Source organism: Trachypithecus francoisi, unplaced genomic scaffold (genome assembly GCF_009764315.1).
Source record: "Trachypithecus francoisi isolate TF-2019V2 unplaced genomic scaffold, Tfra_2.0 Contig01579, whole genome shotgun sequence".
Taxonomy (NCBI): Eukaryota; Metazoa; Chordata; class Mammalia; order Primates; family Cercopithecidae; genus Trachypithecus; species Trachypithecus francoisi.
Window position 1 is genome coordinate 14,299,981 of NW_022681442.1, and position 21,927 is coordinate 14,321,907.

At 48.4% G+C, this 21,927-nt stretch overlaps 1 long non-coding RNA gene across 2 annotated transcripts in view; it reads left to right on the plus strand.

The window, feature by feature from the left end:
- Nucleotides 1-21,280, plus strand: part of LOC117064367 — a 68,891-nt gene extending 47,611 nt beyond the window's left edge. The window contains exon 3 of one of the 2 annotated variants that reach the window (XR_004429404.1): nt 20,924-21,280. This is a non-coding gene — a long non-coding RNA (uncharacterized LOC117064367). Of the gene's footprint in view, nt 1-11,002; nt 11,252-20,923 lie in introns of those variants that run through there. The other variant, XR_004429405.1, reaches the window with a different exon arrangement.
- Nucleotides 21,281-21,927: the final 647 nt, after the last annotated feature.

A 21,927-nucleotide genomic window follows, 5' to 3' on the forward strand; every position in this document is an offset into this window, starting at 1 on the left:
CCCTTTCTCCCAAGCAGAGCTGGTGGTCCGAGAGCAGTGACTGGGGACGAGCGTCCACGCGGGGCTGAAGAACTGTCAAAGCTGCCACCATCTGTCAAGACCTATGAGGACGCACACAGTACGGGCAGGGGGGCAGGAGAAGTGGCAGACGCAGTCGGTCACCCAGCATCAGCTTCGGAGGCGCACTGCTTCACCTGGTGACCTGTAGTCCCAGGCCTACGGGTCTCCAGGAAGCGCTCCAGTCCCTGCCAGATGCTAGCGGGAAGGCGGGAGGGGGTGCCCTGCAAAGGTGGCTGAGACGCAGTCCCAGCGCCCGAGAAGCTGCCAATCTGCCTGCGGGGCTGAGACCGATCTAGGAAAGGGTAAGCAAAGATGCACGAGCCTGGGAGTCACGCAGCGGATTTCCAAGTCGTCTGCACAAATCATTCACCTCCCCCCAGGACACGTGCGCATGTTGACAGGGCCGACTCCGGAGGAATTCCAACTCTCCTGAATCTGCCATCTGGCAGAGGGGACAGCTGACCCTTCGACCCATCTCTGAAAGGGCGGAGGATTTTTCCTCTCATTGCTTCCTACTGAATGCTCAGGATGCCTCGGTGTTGCCTACCTTCCGCAAAATCCTCAGGGCTGGATCGTTTTCCAAAACTGCCACCAGATGGAGCTCCAACGATAGAGCTGGATTTTGCTTCCTCCCAGCTCATAAAGGAAGTCGAGGGCAGAGGAAATGCTATTCTCTGCTACCAGCAGGTGCTAAGATGAGTTTAAAACGCCCAAGATTGTAACTTCACTACTAATTCGTGAAAAGCATATGGTGGAATAATGCTGGATCTGCAGAATGACAGAATAGCTGTCCTCTACCGTGAGTTTCCCTCATTTCAGACTCAAATACTCCAGACCCAAATGATCTCCAAAGCAGAACTCCTGCCTCTGCATTCAGTCTGTAGTGTTCTCTCCAGAGGACTGAATCCCAGCACTCTCCCTTCCCTCCCCTCCCCTGCCAGGCTTTACAGCCTCAGGAACTGCCCTTCCAACCAGAACAGAGCCCAGACTGTCACCTCGAACATCAGAGGAGTCCCAGCCCCATTTCTGAGTGCGCCTCTTCCCCAAACTGCCCTGTGAACAGTGATAAGAGCCGTGACTGTGTTAAAGTCAGAACCACTCTGACTATAGATTCCACGTGCCACTTGTTACGGCAGACCCTCATCTCGGTTTGGGATGGGGATGTGGGCAGTGTGTTTTGCTGCCAGGATGAAGTGGTTCAATTCTCCTAGAAGGAGATGCAGCAGTCAAGTCCAAAAGCATGACAAAGCCCAATGAGATGACCGGTAGCTTAGAAAAGTCTGAATTCATGAGGTTTCCATCCTCACGTGAAGATGTCACTAGCACTTGTTCCTTCTTCTGGGGGTTATTTTACTTATCCAGCAATTTCCTTCTTTATGTTTGGAGACAGTTGTAAAGAGGGGAGAACCCATGGGCTCATGGGCCTTTCTGAGAAAAACCTAAGACCCCACCTAGTGGGGGAGGCAGAGGGAATTGGCCCTTTCAGGTTTTGGGGTTCAGCACAGATCACTGTTGTGGGCTCCAGACATTCCTGCACCCAGGAGATGTGCAAGGACAAGCATGAGAAAAACTATGCATCTGGCCGGGCACAGTGGCTCATGCCTGTAATCCCAGCACTGTGGGAGGCCAAGGCAGGTGGATCAACTGATGTCAGGAGTTCGAGACTAGCCTGGCCAACATGGTGAAACCCCGTCTCCACTAAAAATACAAAAATTAGCTGGGCATAGTGGCACATGTTTGTAATCCCAGCTACTCAGAGGTTCAGGCAGGAGAATTACTTGAACCTGGAGGAGGTTGCAGTGAGCCGAGATCGCACCATAGCACTCCAGCCTGGGCAACAGAGCCTCAGAAGAAAAGAAAGAAAAATAGAAAAGATAAGAAAGAAAAACAATGTATCTGAGGCGTGCGTGACTACTGTGCAATGGCACCCATTCTTTCCTGGTGATGTCTGGAAAGGCTTCAGAGGGCAGGCCGACTTGAGCTCCTCCTGCCCTCTACAGAGAGATGGCTGCAGCCTCCGCCCTGGCCTGCACTAGCAGGCACCTTCGAGAGGGATGACAGAGGCTGGACGCGGTGGCTCACGCCTGTAATCCCAGCACTTTGGGAGGCCGAGGGGGGCGAATCACGAAGTCGGGAGATCGAGACCATCCTGGCTAACAAGGAGAAACAGCATCTCTACTAAAAATACAAAAATTAGCTGGGCGTGGTGGCGGGCGCCTGTAGTCCCAGCTACTCGGGAGGCTGAGGCAGGAGAATGGTGTGAACCCGGGAGGCGGAGCTTGCAGTGAGCCGAGATTGCACCACTGCCCTCCAGCCTGGGCAACAGAGCGAGACTCCATCTCAAAAAAAAAGAAAGAGGGACGACAGGACCAACAGGGAGCTGCTGCTGTCCCCCAGGCCTCCCCTGCTCAGATCTCATTTGCCATTCATGACTCGTAGCTGAGATGGGTGGAAGGTGCCCTCTGAGGTGTCTGGATTCAAAACTCCATGAATGAAGACAGCGCTTGCGTTCTCTTTCTTCTCATGCATGGTCAAAAACGCAGACTCTGAGATGGCGCACACTCAGGGTTTTGGTCAGGGATGATCAGCCCCTTCATCGGTGATTTTTATCCTTATGTCAGCTAGTGCCTCCTCTGAAATAGCCTAGAGAATTCATGCCATTGCCTCTGCCTTCCCCAGCATCCCTATTTCACAGGGCAGCTTGGGGAAGAGGGGCACTGAGGAACAGGGCTGAGACTCCTCTGATGTTTGTGGTGACAGTCTGGCTCAGTTCTGGTTGGAAGGGCAGTTCCTGAGGCTGTTAGTTCCAGACCAGCCTGGCCAACATGGTGAAACCCCGTCTCTACTAAAAATATAAAAATTAGCTGGACGTGCTGGTGCACACCTGTAATCCCAGCTACTTGGGAGGCTGAGGAAGGAGAATTACTTGAACCCAGGAGGCAGAGATTGCAGTGAGCCGAGATCCCACCACTGCACTCCAGCCTGGAGACAGAGTGAGACTCTGTTAAAAAAAAAAAAAAAAAAAAATCCACCACACTGCTCACATTCTGTTACTCGTGTGCGTTTTTCAAAGAAAAAAGAAAAATGGGCTTAGCAAGGATGAGGGTTTTGGCATTTGTGCAAAGCCTGAGGTTTTAGGAAAAAGTCACTGATGAAGAGATGCTGGCAAGACTCTCCATTTACAGTAACCTGTGGCTAGAAATGTCTCATGATGGGAGAAAAATGTGGAATCCAGGAGAATAAGTGTGAAGGTGGGTTTATGTGGGGCATTTTCTTTTTTGTCCAACACCTCAGATCTGTAACCAAATCAGTAAAAGCAAGTATGTCTCAGGAAAAACTTCTGCTTGTTACCGAGCTTCCTGGAAAACTGCATTTGGAGAGCTATGACGGCTTGGCCGTGAGTAATTTGCTTTTTAAATAGTTCTGTTAGTTGGTCCACATTGTGTTTTTCGTTCCACCAGAGCCGAAGGTGGTGTTTCTTTTGTTTATGGTATTAGTGTTATATTATTGGTGATCTCATTGTTCTTGTTTGTGACATGTTTACCTCCGTAGGACAGTTATTGTAGAAGGGAAGTCGGGAGCCAGTCTACCCACCAAACCTGCAGAACTAAAGAAAAAGACTCCAATCTGTCCCGCAGGGTGCATATTACTCCTCTCTTGGATTGTTAAATTCTAATTACAGGCTGTTGATCCCCATTAGAACCATTTGTAAGCCTAAACACTGTTCTGCAGCATCTTTTGCCAATAGGTGTGTTTCATTTCGATCGTTGTATAAAACGTAACATTTGTGCTTTTGGGGGACTAGAACAGGTTAGTGTTTTGTGGAAAAGTTGGACAAGAAATAGGCAAAATATGACTCAAAACTAAGATAGGGCAAACAAAAGTACACTTTGCCTTGATGTTGATTTATTAGGGATTTCTGAAACCCTAGGACTCTAGAGCTCACCTTTCAGATCTCACACCTCAGATGCCACATCCTCAAGGAAGCTCTCCTACACTGCCCACCTCCACATTCTTGGGACAGCAGGGACCTCCCCCAGCCCTTCCTAGCACTTGACACAGTGGATCATTTCACAGGACTGGGGGGATAATTTAACTGTCTTTCCACTAGATGGAAAGTTTCAGAGGAATCCTGTCAGGATTACAGACACCTAGTATAATGCTTAGCACATGGTAGGCATTTAATAAATTTGTTGTGTAATGCCTGTGTACTGTTTTATTTGGGAATCTTCAGAAGGTAAGAAAAACAAATGGATACATTCATAATAAGTGTGAGATGTGGAGAGCAAGCAAGTCAGTAGATTACAAGATATAAGCAAAATTCATAGGATGTGTTAAGTAGAAGAAGGGATGAATAAGATGCAGCTGTGAGACTCAGGATGAATTCACAGAATTCACATGGATAATGAGTAAATCAATAACCTGTGGGAGATGTTGAAGACAGATACAATAAGTGGAACATGTGATAGAACCAACCAGAATGCTATGGACCAATGGAGAGACATTAAGAGACCAAGTTGTAAGATACATTCATGCTACTTCAGGGCTGACAGCTATCTGATTTCCAAAATCAGGCACTCATCCATCGGTGACACCCATTAAGGTCCCAGTTGTGTTCTGCCCAAGAAGCACAGATAAACAGAGAGAGCTGTTCAGGAGGCTAATGGATGCTCCTGCTGTGGCCAGGAGAACTTGCCCCTGGCTCTCCAATAGCAAAAGTGTGTATCGTTGCCTTGGGCATCTTCTTTCTGTTGGTTAATTCACTCACCCTGAATTATGGTCGTTGTAACCACATAATTAAGAGAGAAAGTTAATATGGGTGGGAAGGAGAGAGAAACATGTGAACATTGCGTATTAAATGCCCCAGGATTCAGGAAGGGGACTTACCACCTGCTTCTGTGGTAAATGTGTTAACCTACCCCATCTCTTTCTTATTGCTTCTCCCTGTGTGTTTAAAATTTATTCAACAATCTGTGTGATTCAAGTATCTTAACTTGATCTTTCTATTCTATCACCTCCAGAATAGTTTGCCTGGTAGCACATTTGGAGGTTAATTTCCTATACAACATATTGAAATAGTGCATTGTGAATTAGCTACTATGACTGCTGATTAGGGTGAGGGTTAGGGTTAAACTAGTTTCTGAATCTAGCTACTCCCGCCTACCATAAAAACCACCTGCATTCAACAATTAGCTATTGCGTTAAGTGCTAAAGATACAATGATGAGAAAACAGCCATGATTCCTGCCCTCATGAAGTTTAGAACAGAAGAAAAACCATCTGATAATCACACAAATAAGTGACAAATAAATCTAACGTTTTAACCAGTGACAAACCCTCTGAAGAGATAGTATACCGAGGTCCTCTGAGAGCATATGCCAGGGGAATTTGACCCATTCAGAGAGGGTTAATTAAGCTAAGGGAAAAGGCATAAATGTCTCAGGCAGAAGGAACTGGCTGTGCAAAGGCCACATGATGGGATGATGTCATCGACCATTCATTCAGCAGTCAGCACTGACCCCGTGTGCCCGGCCTCATGCTACAGGCAGGAATACAGGGGAGAAAGACCAGAGCTGCCCCAAGAAAAGCCCAAGACGACTGTCAGACCTAGGAGGATCCTTGGAGAACCTCAAAAGGTTTCACATTGCATGGAGGAAAAGACTAGAGCCTTATAAGATATCACTGAGAGTTCAGTTGTTAATCCTGGGAGGGGTGAACTTATGAATGGTCACTGGGTGTGGTGCGTCCCTGGCTCTAGTCTTACCCTCCATGCAACTTGAAAATTTTTGATGCCCCAACTCAAACCTAATTTTCTTTTTCTTTTTTTTTTTTTTTTGAGACGGAGTCTTGCTCTGCCGCCCAGGCTGGAGTGCAGTGGCTGGCTCTCAGCTCACTGCAAGCTCCGCCTCCCGGGTTCACGCCATTCTCCTGTCTCAACCTCCCGAGTAGCTGGGACTACAGGCGCCCGCCTCGTCGCCGGGCTAGTTTTTTTGTATTTTTTAGTAGAGACGGGGTTTCACTGTATTAGCCAGGATGGTCTCGATCTCCTGACCTCGTGATCCGCCCGTCTCGGCCTCCCAAAGTGCTGGGATTACAGGCTTGAGCCACCGCGCCCGGCCCACAAACCTAATTTTCAAGCCTTCATTAGCTAAAATCTTACCGAATTCCAGCTTTAGAAGAAATAAATAAGATACTATTCCCTGGCTTATGCCAAACTCTTTACATGCATTGTTTTGTTTTTTGATCTTTGTAACAACCATGTGAGATTGCACTAAACTGACACTCAGAGAGAAGGTAAGTCATGCCCTCGAATCATTCAGCTAATAAGTGAAAAAAAAAAAAAATCAAGATCCAAACCCAGGTCATTCTGGCCCTAGAGCTGAAATTCAGTGAACACCAAGCTCTAGCCAGTAATTGAGGTTACAATAAAGCTTCTGCTGACTGGATACTCCAGGGTGTTTAGGAATGTGCGGTTTGTGGGTATATCTTGGTATTCTGGTTGTGTTGGTGCTATTGTAGTTTTGGTAATGTGGTCATCTCTTGACAATACATGCTGAAAATGCTTTCAGATTAAATGTGGCAATGTCTAGGTTTTACTTCCAAATAATCTGTGTGAATGGGGGAAGCAGTGTGTGTGTGTGTGTTGTGTGTGTGTGTGTGTGTGTGTGTGTTATGAGAGCTGGGGAGGCAGAGCCCGTGGGGAGGAGGGGAGGAAATAGATTGGCCTTGGTTATTGGAGGTTGGGACGGGCATATGAGAGTTGATTATGATACTCTCTTTTCTTTCGTATATGTTGGAAATTTTCCATAAAATGTTTTTTTCAAAAACAAGTTCTGGGTTATGTTTCGAGGGCCTACTCCTTCATTTCCAAATCCCATAGAATTTCACAATTGTATTTTCCCCCATAATTGGAAGTTGTATGGGGCTGTTTCAAAAGTCTGAGTCATCAAAGATGTAACCGACTTCCTACCGCTGGATTAGCAAACAAAAAAGTACTGATACTTTCTCTTCCGGCGCTGTGTTGGGCTCTGGGCTGAAACCCAGTCTCTCACAGGCCCTGGGAACAGTCCCACCAATTAAGATCCATCCATCCCTGATTTCTGACTCTGTAACTGGGGACAAGTTAATTAACTCCTCTTAGCCCTTAGTGTCCTCATCAATTATTACGTGGTAATAACCCCCTCAGAGTCGCGGGGAGAATTAGCTCGGAGCGGTGCATGGGGCTAGAACTCAGGGCCCAGAGGATCTGACAATGCAGGTTTCCCGCTCGCCTCTTGGGTTTTTGAAACGCCCTCAGCGGCGTTTTCTTCCTAATTCTGGTTCGGAGGAGCCATCTCTCTCCATCGCGTCTGCCAGCGGGGTTTGCTTCACACACAGACGTGGGCAGATGGCATCGGGGGCACACGTGTGAAAGCCGAGAAGGCTGCTGCGCATTCGCGGTTTGGTTCACAGGACGCGGGCGTGGGGTGGGTGGGGTGGGATGGGTGTGCGGGGTGGGATGGTGTCGGGGGTCGCGGGGGACAAGAGGGTGTTTGGTGGTGGTTGGGAGTCCCGGGGATCTTTTTAAAATTCGGATGCCTACAGTTTTCCGCCCCTGAACTCGAGTGGACTTTGGGTTTTTGTTTGTGTGGGGCTTTTCTCCTCTTGTCAAGCACAGCGCTTGCCCCCAGCGGCCTGGCGTCGGGCTGGAGCGGGCAGAGGGAGGGAGGCGACCGGCATCCGCGCTTGCTGATCAGGGAGTGCCGGGCCTGCTGCTGGGGAACTTGGAGGGGCTCCGGACAGCCGCGCGCCCTGGCGGGTCACGGAAAGCTCTGAGGGACATTCGGTCGGTCTTCGGGGACGAGACTGGCCGCCGCAGCGCGAGCTGGGGGTGCTGGCGGAGCAGCCAGTGGGGCGGGGTGCGAGGGGATGGAGCCCCGGGGGGTGGTACGCGCTCGGCTTCCTGCCGCCAGGGGGCGCCCACGGGCAGAGCCGGGCGGGGCTGCAACTACAGAGAGAGGGGTGCGTGGAAAGCGACCAGGCCAGGCCTGGAGGGCGCAGCCCCCGCGCGGTGTCTTCAAGCTCGCCCCAACTAGTATTGGGTCACCCTCGGCTCAGCCCAGGGGGAGGACGAAAGGGTTGGGTGCAAGGCCTAGCACCCAGTGGCCATTCATTAAATACGTGCTGGCTGACGAGCTCAGGAACGGCTCTAGGGAGCAGCTGGCTCGGAAACCTCAAGTTCAAGCCCACTCATTCCCGTCTCCGTCCCCGACGGCCTTTTAGTTACCGTGCCCTGGGCCGCGACAGCTTCCTTTTAGAGTAGGGTAGCAAGTGAGCCCCTGCGCAGCGAGGACACCGACTGGGCGGCGGGGACAGGGGTGTCCGGAGGTATCCCCGCTCCGTGTCCTCGCCTTCGACTGCCTCCCCGGGACACAGCAGTCATGGCTTCGACTGTGACTTCTTAACCGACTCCTCCCTGATCGCTGAGCTAAGCCACGGGAGAAAGGGGGGAGGGCTTTCTTCCCGTGACCTTAGTCCAGGCGCTGGCCCAAGTCGTGCTCGGGTGGATAAGTCTGATCTGAGCACCACACGGGCTGGGCGCCTGGACCAAGGGGGTTCGACAAGAGGGTCTCAGAACAAGCTCTGAGTCTCTGGAACTAGCTGGGGTGCGTGGGAGTGCGCGCCACGGCCCGCGATTTCCGGCAGCGTGTCTCGACTTCTGCCAGTGCCAACGCAGGAGAGAGAATTGCAGCTCAGAGAGGGCAGCGTGAATGGAAACTGAAGGGCGAGAGCTTGGCTCTCTAATGCCAACCAACTTAGTGGTTCAGAGCTTGGCCTCAAAGGAAGATTCAGTTCAAGTCCCCGCTCTCCCACTCACCAGCTGTGTGATCTTGGGGGAAGTTAACCCCTCTGAGCCTGTTTCCTGCTCTGTAAAATGGAAATTTAAAAACTTAAACATCTACTTCTGTTGAGGCTGTTGTGAAGAAGTGGGATTGTGGGTGCATAGCTCTTAGCACTGTGCCTGGCACAGGTTAAGGCTGGGTAGGTGGCAGCTGTGAGATCCCGTGTTCTCGTAGCTGGCCTGGCCAGATGCAATCATAAGCGAAGATGACTCACTTCCCACAGCAGAGGTGTGCGAAGCCCTGCGCACGCTGCTGTAGTCTGCACCCTGGCAGAAGAGAACCCAGGAGCGTTGGGACCTCCCAAACTCAGCCCTCAGGGCTGAGGACACTGCGCTGTTTCTGCCCCTCCTAAACCCGGAGGCCGAGATGCCCCTGTGCAGTACGGCTGGCGCCCACCCTACAAGCTGATTCCTGGGGGACTGTCCTGCAGCAGATGCCGGCAACCATCACGGGCGACCTTGACTGAACACATGTGGGCATCCTAAGGACATTACCTCAATCTTCACACCATTCCTTAAAAAACAAACAAACTGGTGCTCAGAGAGGCAAAGTAACTCACTCAAGGTCACACAGCCAGAGAGTGGCCAAGCTGGGATCCCAACCCACTCTGGCTCCGGAGCTGGCGCCACTTCCTTCCTTACTCTCTATCAAGCTCAGTCCCAAAAACCTGGGACAAACCATCTGGTTGGGGTGGGAAAGGCCATGCGCGTCCTGGGGTCGAGGACCCTGTGCCCACGACGGCAGTCTTGCTCTCAGCAACCGTAGAAGCCAGTGCCAGACAAGTTGGGTTGGAAGGGGCGCGCTGAGCTGGCGGAAGGGGGCTCTGGGCCCCGCCCTGCCCGCGCCCCCACGGATCGCGCCTCGGTGCTCAGGCTTCTGCCAAGTTTGCCCCCATCTCCCAGGCGCCCTTGGACTGAGTGTCTAAGGACCTCTGCACCTCTCCAGCCTGGGGTGCGAGGAGGGGCTGGCCCTGATCGATACCCACTTCCTTTCTTCTCTGGAAAGCCCAGGTGCCAACGAAAGGTGCCCTGGAAGCTGGTGTTGCTTCAAAAATGAACAGTCCCAGCTCCAAAGGAATCTCTCTGAACACAAGCCTCTTCCTTCCGTTCGCCCGGGCCTGTAGTCGAAGTCTCGCTGGGTCTCCAGTCCCCTCCCGGGTAGACGTCAGTCGGGACGTGGGCCCCGGAGTCGAGAAAGGGTGCGGACCATGCTGGGGACCTAGCTCAGGCAGTCGGGGTCCGGGTCCTCTTTGGGGAAGTGAGCGCTTGAGGAGGAGGAAGGCTTTGAGTACGGCTTGGGGGACTTCTTGAGGCCCCCCGGTATAACTTCTCTGTCAGGCCAGGAAAGGAGAAAAAATCTGTCCAGCGCAACCCAGGGAGGAGCCTTGCAGCTGCGGAGGGGGGCAGTTTCAGAGCCGGATACCAGGGGGCAGTGCTGCGCAGCGAATCTGCCGGGCTCCAGTTGGCAGCCCGGGGCAGCACGTTTACCGAATTCCCTTCGTCTCTCAAAGCCGCTGCAAAGTTCCTCTCAGCGTGCTCCGGACGCCAACAGCCCCCTCGCCCCGTAACATGCGAAAGAGGGCACTGTCCTCTCCCTCCGCGCGTTGCCGTCGGTGCGGGCGTCCTGGCTGTCTTTCTTTGGTAAAGGCAGTTACCACCGGCTCGGTTTTTGACCACTGACTTGGCCCTAGGGAAACGTAAGGTGGCGTGGCGGGATGCCCCGTTGGGTTTTTGCAGGCCGTGTGAGCAACCTCAGATTAGAGGTTGAGGGGACTTTCTCAGCCTGGGCTGGAGCCCCCGAAAATGCAGGCGCCGCCTTTGAGACGAAAAAAAAAGCACTGGAGATGGGCCGCCTGCATTTGATCGCCTTACAGATTTACGTAGAAATGCATCCGAGGAAAAGTCTGATAGAAGGCAGAGAAGGTGGAGGCCCACCCCCGCCCAAGTAGGAGCTATCCCAAAACTACAGGTGCGAAGCGGGCTGAACCTTATCTCCAGGACGGCGCCAGGCCCACTGCACCCCCAGAATCGGTGTTGTTTGAGAAATGTCTTTCTATTCTAGAGGAGGCTGTGTCCACGCTTAAAATGTGCAGAAGCAGTGAGCAGACGTGACCCAGTGACGTGCACGGGGCTTTTCCCACCCACGGGCGTAGGAACTCCACTCCCTGTCCCGTCCCGGCGAAAGAGACAGAGCACTCCGGGCTCTGGGGCCGAAAGTGAGCCCAGGAACTTGGTGAAATAGAAACCGGACATATTATCTTTGGACTCGGCCTCCTTTTGCTGGGAGTTTTGTTTTTGCTTTCTCTCTCTCTCTCTCATAGCACTTTGCAATAAATAAAATAAAAAGGCATGTCTGTGTGTGAATGCTATGGCCGTTTGTTCTTTGAAGAATTCACATTTTAAAATTGCTTTCTGTGAGCGCAGAGGAAGAACATATAAACCATCCTTATGTAATTTGAAACCATCAATAGCCCCCTTTTAAGGTTGTCTTTATTGTGGGAAGTCAAGGTAATGATTTTGTCGCTGTCTAATTTCATCCCAATGTATGGCGTTGCTTTTATAGCCTTTCAAAGGTAAGTGAAAGGCATCAATCTAGGGCCTTTTTTGTGGCCGATTAACACTTTAAACTGGTTTTCTAACCCTGTCACAACTATTGGGCTGATAAACAGGATTTCTGCGGAGGCATTAGCAAGTCTGTAAATAGATCATTAAAAAAAAAAAAAAAAAAAACCCACAGCACCTCAGGCAATTCTTAGTTCCTCTGACAAAAATAAACCATAAGTCCACAGGGGTGTATGTGTGTATGCATGTGTGTGTGTCTCACCTCCAAGAAGAGGTAGTTACAAATGACTTCTCAAGGGTTATTTGTGTCCTGGTTATTATTATTACTACTATTGTCATAATCTTAGGAGAAAGTGAGCAAGCTGACGACACAGGGATGGAAATCATTGAGCTTGTGGGTTCTGCATTGACTCTACCTTATTGTAGGAAATGTCCCCCTTTAATCATTGGGTAAGCCTGGCGCTGCTGCCAACCTTCTTTGACATAGAACGGTCCAAATAGAAATATCCTATTTTATTGCAAGGGTTCCTTGGAAGAAAATACTTTCTGTGGGACAACTGCTGAAGAAACAACAGACATGAAGGCATACTTGACAGCAACACAGGGATACCCGTCCGTCACCTTTGATCTCCCCTCCCACATGCCACTGAGAAATAGTTTTTAAAAATAGAAGCAAAATGACAAACTAGACAATTTGAGACTTAAATAAAAATAGCTTTAGGCCCAGTTCCACTGGAAGCTTTTTCTCTTTGACGCTGCCGTGTTTCTCTGTTGCAACAGAAACCTCTAACTCCCCACCCAGGGTCTCGCACCAAGGCCAGACAGCCCCGCTCCCGGGATCACCCCCGAGGGTTACCTTTGGGTGCAGGCGCGGCCTCTTTCTCCGAAGGGAGGGGCAGCTCCCCCAGTGCAAAATGAAGGAGAAATGATAAGCAGCGGTGAAACGGTCTAGAGGCCCAGCCTGGCACCCGTCCCGCAAGGTGCTGGGGGAGGCGACACCTTGCAGCGCCAAGGGGATGCTCCTCAGGCGCAGCGGGCGGGACAGCTTGGGCTGTCCCTTTTGTCTTCCACGCTCCACCTGCGGCGGGTTCCGGGAGTTTAGGGCCCGGCCCAGAAAGGAAAAGGCGAGAAGGCGCGTCTGGGCTCTGTAGGAGTGCAGCCGCTGCCGAGTCCGCACCCGGCCTCTTCCCTAGCGGCCCCAGACCAGGCCAGACGTTGAGGTGAGGTTGCCGGGCAGGCGGAGACCCCAGCTCGTAGAGGGTTCTCCGCGTCCCCAGCCGTCGGCGCAGGAAGTTGAAGCGGCCAATACGCCTTCCTCCCCACTCGACTCCCGGGCCCACGTGCTGGTCCACGCCGGGGACCCGAGAGCATCGCGACTAGGGGGCTGGGGGACGCCTCCCGGGCGTCGAGGAAAGACTGGACCGAGGGGGCAGGCGGGGCCCACGCGGTTGCATTTCGCGCCCCGCCGCCGCCTTCAAGAAGCAGAACCCAGAGCCCGACCTGTACCCTCACTCCGGCCCCCGAGCCCGGCCTTGCCCGCAGTGCTCGGGGAGGCCCCGGGTGGCGCTGTCTCCTCTGCTCCTGCAAACGCCACCGCCAGAAAATAGCACCCACCCGACCGGGCCCGGCGAGCCACCGACCCAGGGCTGCGTCAGCTTCGCTTCAGCCTCTCCGGGTGCGGATCCCAGGCCGGGCCGGCCGAGGGATGCGGGCGGAACGCAGAGTCCCGGCGGCTCCCACCTCCCGGAGGGAGCACGGGGACCTGCGTGGGGCCGGCGGGGGCCGGGATTCCGGGCGGGGCGAAGGGACCCAGCTCGGCTGCGGGGCGCGCGGTCGCTCTCCCTCCGGACGCCGCTCGGATCCCGCCCTACCTCTACGGTCCCTCGCCGGACTCTACATCGCCTTCGGCGTTTCCTCTCCCTCCCGGAGTTTCCACCCCACGGCTTGTCTTATTCTCGGCTCCTTCGCCCACCCTTTCCTCCCCACCTTGTCCCCCGCCCCCACTCTTCTGCAGTTTGTGACTGAGAGCTCCCCAAACAACCTCATCAAGCCAATAAACCCAAAATGTAAGCACTGCCCAAACCCGTGTGCTTATCCTGCCGCTTCTAGAAGGCAAATTGATACGGGGTGGATTTGGATCGGCTTTCTCAGAGAGGCCAGAAAGCTTTAAAAAATTCTAAGTCAGGAGACAGCTGTCTGTTTTCGTAGCACCTCTGTAGCGCTGAGGACGTCTTCAACCTCCTCAGACACCCCCAGCCCAGGGACGTTAGCCCATTGCCCAGATGGAAGACAGAGCAGGGAGGTAACCCCAAAGGTTACAAACTTGATTCTTCTCATGTGGTGGATTCCAGTCTTTTGAATACGATCTCCACGTCTTGTTTTCCCTTCTTATTTAATTTCTTGATGTTTTCTTGGATGGCTTAAGCCACAGGAGGAAGAGAGGGCAAAGGCAGCCCCCATACCTTTCAATAGAGCGAAATAGCCTGAAATTACAGCTACATAACTATCAAAAATGAAACTGTGTTTGTGAAAATCTGTAACCCTAGCTATGCAATTGGAGAGATTCATGAAAAAGGATATTGCACAGGTGAAAGTGATTTTACAATTGCTTTCATATTTTTAATATTTTTCAAAATTGTTGAGAGGACTTTTCCTGAATACAAGGGATGAATGTTTCGGCTTGGAAAGTTCAGTGTAGCCCTAGTCATTGGAAGGCTACAGTTATCATAAATTGCTTTTAAAGTGTTTATTAAAGTGATTGAAATTTGTTTCTTTGAAAAAAAAAAGTCTCTGAACTTACAAACTTCCCACCTTACCAAATAGACTTTCCTGAAACTTGAAAATGGTTCCCATGAACTTTCTCTTGGCGAAACTGCACAGTAAACATGTTCTTGGAACTCTTTTTAAAAAGGAGTTGGAGCCCAATTTTCACAACCATTCATTTTCCTGCCAGATTCTTTGCATTGGGCATTTCCCTGTGTGCCTGGGACCTTACTGTTGTTGAAGCAGAAGTTCTCATGTAGGAAATTTTGCATTCCTGGAGAACTCTGCTTTAGGGCAAAGGCTGAAATGATACAGGCTTAGGCATCCCACGCCTACTGAGTCAGTGGTCATCACATTAAATATTTTGGGCATGCTGACAAGGTAAGGAAGATGCAGAAACTGACCAGATTGATGAAGGCTGAAGACAAAATTCTAAGCAGTCCCTTGTTTTGCATGAAGCACTGTGATATTCGGAATTGCTCAAAGTGTCTATGCACCTTCATATTTATTGCTAACTATCACCTCTTTTCCATTTCTCGTTGTATATGGCCAGCCCTGAATACCTGGAGACTGATCTGGGAACTGTTTGCTTTCATTTCTTCCCATATATTTTTATTAACAACTTGAACTGATCCTGCCTAATCCAAATTCTTATACTTTGATCTTGTTCCTTAGCATCCACATTAAAGAGTTTTTTTTTGTTTGTTTGTTTCCACCAAATTTTTACCCCCCCCCCGCTTAACTTTGTCCCTATGCTAGTTCTCTTTGCTTATTATTCTCCTATTTATTCTCTCGACTTGAGATTTCTGTGATGGTTACTTACATTAGTGACCACATTGCCAAAGCACCTTCAAAAGTGACTGATGCCCTTTATTACGTACTGGAGTTGCGTTTAACCAGGGAACCCTCATCAAGCCAGAAAGCTGAGGGAGAAAACAGATAATCACATACAGGTAACTGAGGGCAAAAACATTGTTTTGTCTCATCATTGAGTTTTTTCCAAATGAATGTTTTTAAATTAGAAATATCAGATTAATGACGGTAATAAAAATATAAATTGCCTCTTTCCAATGGGTATTTAGGCCAGGATCCTCTTCTGCCAGTGACAACATGAAACATAGAAAAGTTATGTGTCTGCCCCCAAATGCTTGGTTCCTGTTACTAACAATCGATCTGGCGTTCTTCTTTGTAGGGAAACCTGACCTTAGAGGAAATGGAAAAGTTGGAGAGACACTGAGCACTGATATGAAATAATTCTCTTGCTGAAATACATGAAGGGAGTAGCAGCCATATTAGTATTTCCATGTCCTGTGTCAGCCCCAAGTAGAGAGAACTTGGAATGGGAGGGGAAATGGCAGCCATCAGGAAATGAAATGCTGGCCCAGGGAATTCTAAGCAAGTCAATCACCAGTCCAAGTAAGGAGGTGTTTTTTTGTTTTGTTGTTTTGTTTTGTTTTTTTTTTAAAAAATCCACTTGCCATTTGTTTTACCCAATTCAAAATTTTTTCCCAAGAAAAAAAAAAATACACTTGTAAAATGTCTCTTTAACAGCAAAGATGAATTGGACCTCAACTTTTGAATGCCATGCTGCTTTAATGGGAATTGTAGAAGTTCGTGGAATGAAAGAATACTGCCAGCATGCATTCGGACTATTTTCCATCTGTGTGGTAGAGTCTGAGCTGTGTGTTTTACAGAAGCTCCAGTTGGCAGAAGGACGACTTTGGCCCTGAATTTTCATTTATTTTTGTTTCAAAAATGAAAGGATAGTTGCTATTTTTCCAAAATTTAGAATTTTAAATCACTACCCACTTTTGATCTCTGATTTAAATCTTGTTTTGAGAGACACATTAGACAGTCTCTACATATTATATTATTTTGCAAGGGAAAAAAGGGAGAAAAATCGGAAAGTGTTAACTTTCTATGTCAAATGAATGGATTATTGGCTTCATTCTTCTTTATTTTATAAAGGTTTTCTTTTCAAGAAATGCAGAACTTTATCAATACAATATATATCAGTCTAATCGGCAGTCATAAAATGGGTGGCATGAGGGTGGGCTATGGCAGTAGGGAGATCTCAGCTGGTAGCAAAGCATGATGTGGTGATTGTGTTTTTATGGAAAGCCTGTTTTGTCCAGTGGCTGATGAAATTCAAAATGGTCCCCTAAGCCTATCTCTGAAGTCAGCAGTTTAGAAACAGTAGAGCTAGCAGCTCTCTTAACCTCTGTACGCTGCCCCCTCCTTACCCAGTGATACCCCAGCCCAGAGCACCTACAAATGTAAGACTTATATAACCAAATGGAAGCTGCTAGGAAGTACTCAGTTCCAGGATCAACAGTTTTTGCTTTAAAAAGAAGGTAGCAGTTCAACCCCTTGTTTGTTTTTGCGTCCGCATTTCCCTACCAGCGGGAGACCATTACCCGGGACAATGTTCTATTCCATTGTCATTATCTCCTACAGAACTAAAACAATGCTCTGTTTGGCCTCCCAGGCAAGGGGGATTTATTCTGCTCTTCTTTAAGCAGAGTTTCCGACTGAGTTTCTGACCCAGTCACTTGATGTCCAACAGGGATACCTGGTGACAATTTTTTAAAAATCTGCTATCTTGTGTTTTGTAATTTCATTCTCCGAGAAATAACCCAGAAACTCGATTCTCAATCAAGAGGAATCACACCATGGCTAAGGGAAGAGGGTTTGCTCAAGCTGCATGAGCTCTATAATTTAAATCAGCCAGATAGGATTTATTTATAGTTGTTTTATCTGTTTTTTTGTTTTGTTTTGTTATTGAATAGCGAACCCTAAAAGGTTTCATAACATTGTGTTGTTGATTATCAAACCCCAAAAGGTTGGGAACCACAGCAGCTCAGATGTTTTCCATTAGACCATGGCGTTTCTTTTCTATTTCTTGTTAAATACACAAGTAAATTATAAATATAGATAGAGATGAGATTGAGATAGAGATCAATGATGCCAAGATTTCTAACATGACAAATGTTGATGAACAATAACTCATTGGAACTATTTTGTCATACTTGAGATTTTCCAGAAAATAGAACAAGCCCACAGATTGGGCTTAATCTGCCAAAGCATCTCCCTCTTTACAAGCATCTACACAGGCCTCCAGCCCTAAATACTTTCACCTGGACAATGTTATGAAGCTTAATCCAGTACTAGTAGCAGAAAGACTTGTTTACTTTGGAGCTAAGGAGTGAGTAGGACACTGAAGACTTTGTTTTGTCCTTGGACTTGAGGCAAACTAATTGTTAGCATCGCTCCAGTTGTTGCTATCATTTTATTACTCATATGTAGCTATGAATAACTTGAGAAACTGAAATGTAACTGCTGCATATAAAAAATCAATGGCCAAGACTGGCTACCTGAGGAGACTGAGTCCCATGCTAATGAGGCTAAGATTTTATACTGATTTTGTTTTGCTCTGAGATGGTAATCTAATGACCCCCGTCTCCAGCAGCTTGGAGGCTGAATTGGTGGAAACCTATTCTCAGATGGCTAGTGGAGAAACAGTTCAGAGCCCAGATCATGCTGGAGAGCAGGAGAGCCTTGGTGAAAGATGAGATGGCAAAATGCTTAAGATGTGGGGATTAGGAGGCAGACATACCTGCATTTGAAGCCTGGCTCCCCCATTTGCTCTCTAGGTGATAGAGTAAGTTACTAACCGCTCTTACCTTCTGTTATCTTAACTCTAAGAGTAGAAGAAATAAAAGGAATAGTGCCCCATTATTTGTAAGAAAGTGTGAGCGATGAGGTGCAGGTAAAGCATTCCACACTAAATATTAGCAATCATCATTATTATTTGTGTATCCAATGAACAGCACTGCCCATTGAAGGCTCTAACCCTAGAGTCCTTCCCAACCCTGTCTCTATCACTTGAAAGAACATCCACTCTGTGAGTGTTGTGGTTACACGTTTTGTTCCTAGAGCCCAGCCTACTTACTGCCATGCCCGAGGGAAGCTTCATTTAGTTGATCTGTTTGGGTTATACATGTATGGATTTATTCTGCAAATCACAGTGGTCTTCACAGTCATGATGATTCTTCTTTATGAAAAATAGTTGAGAAAGCTAGAATATATTTTTAAGCCCTAGTTCTACAAATGGAACCTACAAGCAGAAATTAACTGGTATATTACTGTGCTCCATGTAAGTCTAAGAGGTTGAAATAACTAAGGCCAACACATTTTATTTTTCCTTAGTGATACCAAACATATGACAAAACAAAGCTTTCATAAGGAATGCCTGAAATAGGGGAGAACTTCTCAAGGAAACTCCAGCTATGGGAGCTGATTGGTGGCTTGTAAGCAGTTCTCATTTCCCTACTGATGGATTGAGAGGCTCACAGAAGTCTATGGAACAAAAGAGATCCACTCCAGCTTTGAGTGTGATAAATTTTTTAAGGCCATGGCTGTCTTATTTATTTATTTATTTATTTATTTGAGACAGTGTTTCACTCTTGTTGTCCAGGCTAGAGTACAATGGTGTGATCTTGGCTTACCGCAACCTCTGCCTCCCGGGTTCAAGCGATTCTCCTGCTTCAGCCTCCCGAGTAGCTGAGATTACAGGCATGTGCCACCACACCTGGCTAATTTTGCATTTTTAGTATAGACGGAGTTTCTCCATGTTGGTCAAGATGGTCTCGAACTCCTGACCTCAGGTAATCCACCCACCTACGTCTCCCAAAGTGCTGGGATTACAGGCGTAAGCCACCGCACCCAGCCGTAGGTCATGGCTGTCTTTAATACCCTTTCTTTAAAGTTCCCTAGTCCTAAATGTGTGAATTCTGAAATATTCTTAAAGGGTCATGCTTTTGATGGCATTACATTGGTTTTTTTGTGATATGATCCCATTACACATGATGTGATGATGTATGGTGTGTCTGCAGAAAGTCCAGGATTATGGCAACAAGTGAACTGGATAACCCTTCTGCTTTCTTACAGCTTTTCTGAAAACTTCCTTGTTTTGCCTTTTCAAACATCAGGGGCACGACTTATAAGAGCCAAATTTTGCCCTGCATGCTATATCATGGTTTCCAGTCCGTGGAGCTCCATCATACTCTGTTGGGCATCCTGTGTCGTATTCCTCTCTTTAGGTCCAGTTTCTACATCCCTTATCTGTGTTACCTCAGGTTTCAGAAGCTTCCCCATAACGTGGGCTACTTTCCCCTCGTCACTGGGTATTTATTTATTTATTTTTACTGAAGCCTGAGCCCTGTAATCTGACCACACTGGCCACAGCTTCAGGAGAAAGATCACTGCTCTCAAGAACTTACAGTCTAGTGATGGACACAAATGTACATGAAAAAATAACTAGCAATGGAAAGCAAGGCATGAAATGCGATGAAACATGGTCAAGATGCTAAGTGCTATGACATATTACACTCTGAACCTCACTTTGTTCATGTGAAAAGCTGGAGAGAATCTTCCCAAGCTTAGCACACCCTTATAGGATTTTGGTGAAAATCAGATGAGGTGGTAGATATGGAAGATTTCTGTCAACTACAAATCAATTACACCAAAAAATTAAGAGGGCTTGTCAAATCATAAAATTAACAGAATTATTATTAAACCTTAAGAGGACACTTAAGATGATAAATGCCAGATTTAGTAGCATGGTAGTATCATTCTATCTGGGGTGGGGGCAGGAGGGAGGGAGTGCCATTAGGAATGGTACACAGAGGGCCTTCAATTCCATTGGTGTGATGTGTGTCTTATGCTCAGTGGTGGTCATACAAATGTTTGTCATCTCATTTTATAAATTTTGATAGATATGAAATATTATAACATATATAATTTAGTTATTGAGTTTTTTGTTTGTTTTTGTTTTGAGATAGAGTCTTGTTCTGTTGTCTAGGCTGGAGAGCAGTGACACAATCTTTGCTCACTGCAACCTCCACCTCCCAGGTTCAAGCAATCCTCCCACCTCAGCCTCCTAAGTAGATGGGATTACAAGTGCCTGCCATCACGCCCAGCTAATTTTTTATTTTTACTAAAGATGGGTTTCACCATGTTGGGTAGACTGGTCTCCAACTCTTGACCTCGAGTGATCCACCCACCTCAGTCTTCCAAATTGCTGGGATTACAGGCGTGAGCCACCGTGTCCAGCCAGTTATTGAGTTTTAGAAGTGTTATTTTCCTAATAAGGAACTGAGATCTAGAGAGGGAAATGCTTGCCTAGAATCAAACAGCCTCTTACTAGCTAAGCTAGTGCTAGATCTCAATTGTTTCCACTCCCCCTCAATGTGTATTTCCTTTGTCCTCTGTAGATATTGCAGTCATCCTGGATTCCCCTTTCCCTCATACTCAATCCAACGGCAGGTCCTGCCATGTCTACCTTCTAGCTATGGACTGCGTCTGTACTTCTCCCCCTCACCCCTGCCTGTGCGTTAGGGCATTCCCCAGCTGCCCTTGACTGAGGGTGGAAGGGGGAGCGAAGAGTCAGGCAGGGCTATGGTACAGGTTTCCTGGTTGGGTTTAAACTGAAGGAGCATTGTATTTATTCCGATGGAAAACATAAGGAACCAGCACGTCTGTTATGTGAACTTTCATAAGACATTTATGTAGTTATATTTGAAAGTACTCTAAAAGTATGATGTGTTCTAAAATTTTTTTTTTTTTTTTTTTTTTTTTTTTTTTTTTTTTTTTTCAGATACGGCCTTTTTCTCTCACCCAGGATGGAGTGTGGTAGTGCAACTGTAGCTTCCAGCAGCCTCAAACTCCTGGGCTCAAGTGATCCTCCAGCCTCAGCCTCTTGAGTAGCTAGGATTACAGGTGTGCACCGCTACATGCAGCTATTTTTAAATTTTTTTTGTAGAGACAGGAGTCTCACTGCATTGCCCAGGCTGATCTGGGACTCCTGGCTTCAAGCGATCCTTCTATCTCTCCCTCCCAAAGTGCTGGATTACAGGCATGAGCTGGCGCCCAGCCTGAAGTGTTGTTTATAAATGCATATGTGCACGGGGAGGTGTTTAGACATGGTTCTGCAGCCATGGGAAGAAAGGCACCTGCTTCTTCTCTCCTATGCCCATCTTTGTTTTTTTTTTTGAGACGGAGTCTCGCTCTGTCGCCCAGGCTGGAGTGCAGTGGCCGGATCTCAGCTCACTGCAAGCTCCGCCTCCCGGGTTTACGCCATTCTCTCGCCTCAGCCTCCCGAGTAACTGGGACTACAGGCGCCCGCCATCTCGCCCAGCTAATTTTTTGTATATTTTAGTAGAGACGGGGTTTCACCGTGTTAGCCAGGATGTTCTCGATCTCCTGACCTCGTGATCCGCCCGTCTCGGCCTCCCAAAGTGCTGGGATTACAGGCTTGAGCCACCGCGCCCGGCCTCCTATGCCCATCTTTGAATGCCAGGATTGAGTTCCACATCTTCAAAGACGCTGTGGCCACAGTCTGGCTCTCATCCTGGCCAGTCCTTTCTTTCTTTTACTCCTTCACCACATGCAGCCTGGACCACAAAGTTTAGCCCTCAGGAATGTCTTGATTCATTTGACATTTCAGTGGAAGATTAGAAGCATCCTGCACTGGGTCCCCTCCTGCAACCCAGGAGGCTCTGTGCTCCCTGAGAGTGGGTGTCAGCACATTATGTGGCAGGTGGGTGCTCCTTAAATATTTGCTGGGTGAACGAATGAAGAGCCTCCTCACTGGGGTCCCTA